Here is a 6,051-nt window from a genome sequence, read left to right as displayed (position 1 = left end):
CCTTTTCAGGGTATATCGTCTCGTCTGAGGGAGTGCGTATGGATCCTGACAAGGTTAAGGCTGTGATAGATTGGCCAAGTCCAGATTCCCGTTAGGCCCTACAGAGGTTTCTGGGATTCGCCAATTTTTATCGACGTTTTATTCGTAACTTCAGCCAACTAGACGCTCCTCTGACCGCCTTGACCTCCCCCAGAACGACGTTCAGGTGGTCCGATACAGCGGAGGCTGTATTTGCCAAACTTAACCTTTCGAGTCGATTAACGCACATATGCGTTTTGAGTCATTTTCTCCTGATAACCCCGAAAAGAACTTAAATTACACTCTCAGTTTTAATCGTACAGATAAGAGCAATACATCAATCGAATCTGTAAAGGGTCTACTTTTTTGGATACAAACATAATAACAAAAAACTTTTGTGCACTTATAAAATAAAGATAACAAACAAGGTGTGCTGTCTGCAGCCTTTGTCTCCTCTGATCGTCATGTACAAACACGTCATTAAAATGAACTGTAACTCCGTGAATACTCAACGAAGAGACATGAGAGAGATATCTATAGAAAGCCTGACATGTCTACTTTTAAACTAAACAAGTGCTACCGAAAACAAATATTCTGAGATAAAGTAATCCATATGAAAACAACGCGATGTCTGTTTTTCATGTCTCCCTTCATTATATCTAATGTGACCACGCCCCCACGCTTCACGCGCTATTCAGATTCAAACTGAAGCACGGCTTGAATACGCACACACAGAAGAAAAAGCAGCAAGACTGTTCTTCAAGTTTTTATTTTATTTGGTAACACTTTAGAATAAGGTTCCATTAGTTAATGTTAGTTAACTACTTTCGTTAACATGAACTAAGCAAGAACAATCCTTCTACAGCATTTATAAGTCTTAGTTCATGTTAATTTCAACATTTACTAATGCATTATTTAAATCAAAAGTTGTGCTTGTTAACATTAGTTAATGCACTGTGAATTACCATGAACTAACAATGAATAACTGTATTTTCATTAACTAACATTAACGAAGATGAATAAATACAGTAATAAATTTATTATTCATTGTTTGTTCATGTTAATTAATACATTAACTAACATTAACTAATGGAACCTTATTCTAAAGTGTTACCTTTTATTTTACTGCTTGCTTCGCGATGAGAGGAATAAGACATAATTCACCCCAAAAAGATGTGATGTGGTTGAGGTTTTGAGAAATGGATTTCCTCAGAAAAAAGAATGAAGCACTTTATTCAACAGGGATCATAAACATGAGTAAGTCTCTTTTTATTTATTTATATACTTGTACTAGTTTTCACATAACGTGTAAACATTTTACTAGTTAGACTTTTTCCAAATACTTTTTCCAAACTATAATTCCTGACTAAATGTATAATCAAGTGAAACATTATGAAGTTTCAATAACAATATTCAATACTATACCATTCAAAAGCTTGATGTAAATACTATAAATGTAACAAATAGAGATTACTCTAACAAATGTAAAAACAATGCAGTTCTTTCAATTTATTCCCCCTAAAAAAACTTAAAAATATTCTCAGCTCTTTTCAACATTAATAATGATAAAAAAATAATAATGATGATAATAATAAATGGGTTTTTTTTTTTGGTAGAAAATAAGATTAAAAAAATTTTTCTGAATGATTGTGTGACTGGAGTAATGATGCCAAAAATTTTTTTAAAGTAAGCTTTGATTGTTCCTAATAAACTGTTTAACTGCGCTGCCAAGTGGATATTAAATTATGTTGTGGGATAATTAAATATATTCTTAATAAACTACAAATATAAAATTATATAGATTTATTTTGTTCTCACATTCTTTCTTGTAAGTCCTCCCTCACAGTGGCACAGCTGAAAAAGAGGCTCATTATGCAGCTCATTATGCAGGGCTTTGTCTTCTCAGGTGTAAATCACAATGATATTCATGATAGTTGTAAGGGTATTTTTGGGGCCTGGAGAAGTTTTGTCATGCCCTGATATTTGTGCTTTTTTCAGCGGGTTAAGAGCCGCTTCGTTTCGGCTCCCATCCTCGTTGCCCCTGATCCATCATGTCAGTTCAAGGTGGAGGTCGATGCGATGCCTCTCCGCACTTCCGCCAAACGGTTTGGATCAGACTCCGAGTAATCAATGCGAAAGAGAGATAAAAGAGTGGACTGTGGAAGCGCACAGCTGGAGCAGAGAAGCAGAACTACTGTTCAGGGTTTCAGGTCAGTTTCATCTGTAAAGATGCTTTTTTGACACAACCCTTGCGAAAATTAACATTTTATTATTTTACTATAAATCCAGTGAAAATGGTTACTATTGTTTAACTGTGGTAACCAAAAATTTAAAATTATTTTACAAATTTATTTATTTAAAAATAAATACGAATCCATTTGCAAAACAAAAAACCATGCAAGGTTATTGTACTTTTATATAGGCTAATAAAAGCATGGTCAATTGTTGTAAGGGAAAAACATGACTCGTGTACAGTATTAGGATTTTTCTATAAATATATTGTAGTATTGTAGAGTATTGTATTGTAAAGTACAGTTTTGTTCAATCTTGAGTATTAAGATGGATAACGGGGCAAAATAATGAGACTGAAGAGAAAAATGGAAGTGAAGGTGCCGTTCAGGAGAGAACTTTTAATTATTTGACATGTCCCCATATTAAAGATTTAAACCTTTTTTATGTCAGGTCCATACAAAAAATAGTATTGTCCATGAATTTGTTTGTATGAGTTTGAATTTTCCAGTCTGAATTTTTTCCCAGTCCACCCCTCCTGTAAATTAATGGCAAAGACATGGTTTCATTTACTACACATAGGCCTACTGAAGCTTGCAGTGTTTTCAACCTCTGCCGTCTCAATATATGAGTACACGAGCACATACACATAATTTCTAGAACTGCTCTGTCACTTCATGCATTTTACTTATTTTGAGAAAACTATCATCATATCATATATAAAGAGACAGCAGTTTAAAAAAAAAAAACACCAATGTTTCAGGAGTTTATTAAACAGCATATGACACATGCTTATTAGATAACTGTATTTGAGTTGATATATATGCTTTTATTTATTATAATGTTCACAAATTTAGAAAAGTAATCAAAAAGTACTCAAAAGTAATTAGTTACATTACTTTAATAAAGTAATTGAAAAAGTTACACTACTATTACATTTTAAACAGGGTAACTTGTAATCTGTAACCTATTACATTTCCAAAGTAACCTTCCCAACACTGCTGGTGTGACACCATGTCCTTTGAACTTTTTCGGAACCACTACAAATTTTTTATGCTATGTTGTGCATTAATATGGCACCCCTAAATTATATATATATTTTTATTAAAAAGTGCATGTTAAGCTACATAATCCTAGAAAATTTTGCAAATGTGTCTTGCTTGCCACTAATGACAGGTTAGCTTGGAATAGCAAGGTCATTAATTGACAGAAAAGGCTGAAACGTCCTTTGGTGTGATAAAAAAAAAAAAAGTGCTCCATTGTGACACCTGTACTGTCACACCACAGGACAAAGTTTCTTTAAAAATAATTTTAAATAATTAAATAATATTTGTTTAACTCCTTTTTATACTTTTAAATGCAATAATTACATTCATTAAATTAAGCTCTAATCATCCAAAAAAAAATAAAAATTATGAATCTTTAGAATAAATATATAATAATATATTTTTCATAAAAAAGTTATATTCATGATATTCACATTTCTTCAAGATGCACCTTACACATGCACACACACACACATATACATATATGAATGTTCGTAAAAGCAACAATACAAAATCTTAAACTATAAAAGTGCCACTTTGTCCCACTATTATGTGCAGGCCTGGCATTTTGCACTGAGCTATAGAACTACAAAATGAATTTTAAATTACCAATATCACGATTGAATGACATTTTGAATTATGTAGTGATCTAATTCTATCCACCAAACAATTGTATGTGAATGTGTGAGACTTATGGTCATGGTTATAGGGAAATAACAAGAAGAACAAAGTGCAGTAAATGGTAAAACTGTTTGCACTACAAACCAGTACGTTCATAATTAAGACAATACATTAAAAATAACATGGTAATACAGCAGTTTGCAACAGTAAACAGCAAAACAAGCTGTTTGTACAGCTAATATAGCTGGAATGACACGGAAAGCCAGACACATTACATTTACAAATGGCCGCGCCCCCTCTTACAGAAAAAAAATAACGGGCATATGTTTATTCATATGTTTATTTATGTAACGTAAGCGTGTGACTTTTAATTCGTGACGTGCTTTCATGGGCGTGCGCGCGGACCGGATGGAGTTGCCATGGAAACGGAGCGCAACACTGCAAATGTCACGAGGAAACACCCCGTTTCTCGCTGATTTCACTGTTTTCAGGTGAGTTAAGTCCATAAAATCACACAAATACTACTTATAACTGTTGTTGACACTTCTCTTACTTGTATTTGACTCGCTTCTGTTGTTTATTTACTTTATAGGAATGGTTTAATGTCTTCGAAAAAGTCCGTTAGCATTTCTACCGTTTTCAGACGACGTATCGTCAGGTATGATAACTGTTGCGCTCTTATTTATGAAAGTTTGGGCTTTTAATCAAATCTTTATCTGTAGATGATAGCTTTTGACTGTTATGTTGGTAATCTTTCAATGTATGATTGGAAATTGCTTAATTTATTTAACCTTAACATTTACACTTTACTGTTTATCGATGACGTCACGTTATCAAGGAGCGCGAAAAATTGGCAGAAAACTAAAGTTGTTTTGATCTTTTATGGTAAACATAAAACTGTTCTGCGATTTCAAGAATGACAAAATAATCCTTCTACAACAGAAGGGAGTGTCCAAGATTTCAATATTTCTGAAGGGAGCTGCTGACAGAGATGTAGGAAGCGCTGAAAAGGTTAAGTAACCTAATACGCATTTTTTTCACAACATATATCGCAATGAATCTGTTATTTTATTTATTTTTTGCATTTCACCTGCTCCAGCTTGTTTCCATCTAATAAACCTGGAACTGCAGACTAAATATTGTTGGCTGTGTGTCAAATTGCTTGTTTTGTTCCTAGATTCTTCAGTGCTGATGGCCTGCTGCATTGAGCAGAGTCGGAGTGAACCTACTGTAAGACAACATCTCCAAGATGCTATTGACCACAAGACTAGTACAGTAAGTCAAACCTCAAATATACAGTATGCTTGAAGTTGATACAATTTGTAATAATTATCTTCTGCTCACCTCTGTAGTAATTATTTGATTAAAATATGTAAAAAGAGTAAAATTGTGAAATATTATTACAATTTAAAATAGCTGTTTTCTATGTGAATACATTATAAACTAATTTATTCCTGTGATGTGCAGCTGTATTTTCAGCATCATTCCTCGAGTATTCAGTGTCACATGGATCCCTCAGAAATGCTGATTTGCTGCTCAAGAAACTTATTATCAACGTTGAAACAGTTTTGCTGCTTCATTTTTTTTTGTGGAAACCGTGATGCATTTTATTTTTCAGGATTCACAGATGAATACAAAGTTTAAAAGACCTGCATTTATCAGACGCTTTTATCCAAAGCGACTTACAGTGCATTCAGGCTATCAATTTTAACATATCATGTGTTCCCGGGGAATCGAACCCCCAACCTTGCGCTTGCTTGCTTGCTAGCACAGTGCTCTACCAGTTGAGCTACAGGAACACTATTTGAAACAGATGATTTTGAACAATTTGATGCATGTAACACTAACATTCAAATGTTTGGATTCTATGTAACGAATCCAACAAAAAAAATTTCAGCACGTCTGTATTTTAACATTGATCATAATCAGAAATGTTTCTTGAGCAGTAAATCATCATATTAGAATGATTTCTGAAGATGTGACACTGAAGACTGGGGTAATGATGCTGAAAATACAGCTTTGATCAAAGGAATAAATGACATTTTAACATAATATTCACATAGAAAAGAGTTGTTTTGAATTGTAATAGTCACAGTGTTACTATTTTACTGTAATTTGATTCAATAAATGGAGCCGT

The 6,051-nt window shown here is 33.4% G+C and overlaps 1 long non-coding RNA gene across 1 annotated transcript; it reads left to right on the top strand.

Moving 5' to 3' along the window:
• The first annotated feature begins 3,941 nt into the window (after nucleotides 1-3,941).
• Nucleotides 3,942-5,378, top strand: LOC127992322 (uncharacterized). The gene is made up of 4 exons (XR_008165373.1): nucleotides 3,942-4,405; nucleotides 4,507-4,572; nucleotides 4,857-4,925; nucleotides 5,092-5,378. It is a non-coding gene; the product is annotated as an uncharacterized LOC127992322 (long non-coding RNA).
• Nucleotides 5,379-6,051: the final 673 nt, after the last annotated feature.

This window comes from Carassius gibelio, chromosome A5, assembly GCF_023724105.1.
Source record: "Carassius gibelio isolate Cgi1373 ecotype wild population from Czech Republic chromosome A5, carGib1.2-hapl.c, whole genome shotgun sequence".
In the NCBI taxonomy this organism is placed as follows: domain Eukaryota; kingdom Metazoa; phylum Chordata; class Actinopteri; order Cypriniformes; family Cyprinidae; genus Carassius; species Carassius gibelio.
The sequence above is the reverse complement of the archived record's forward strand: the minus strand, read 5'-3'. Positions and strand labels throughout refer to the sequence as shown.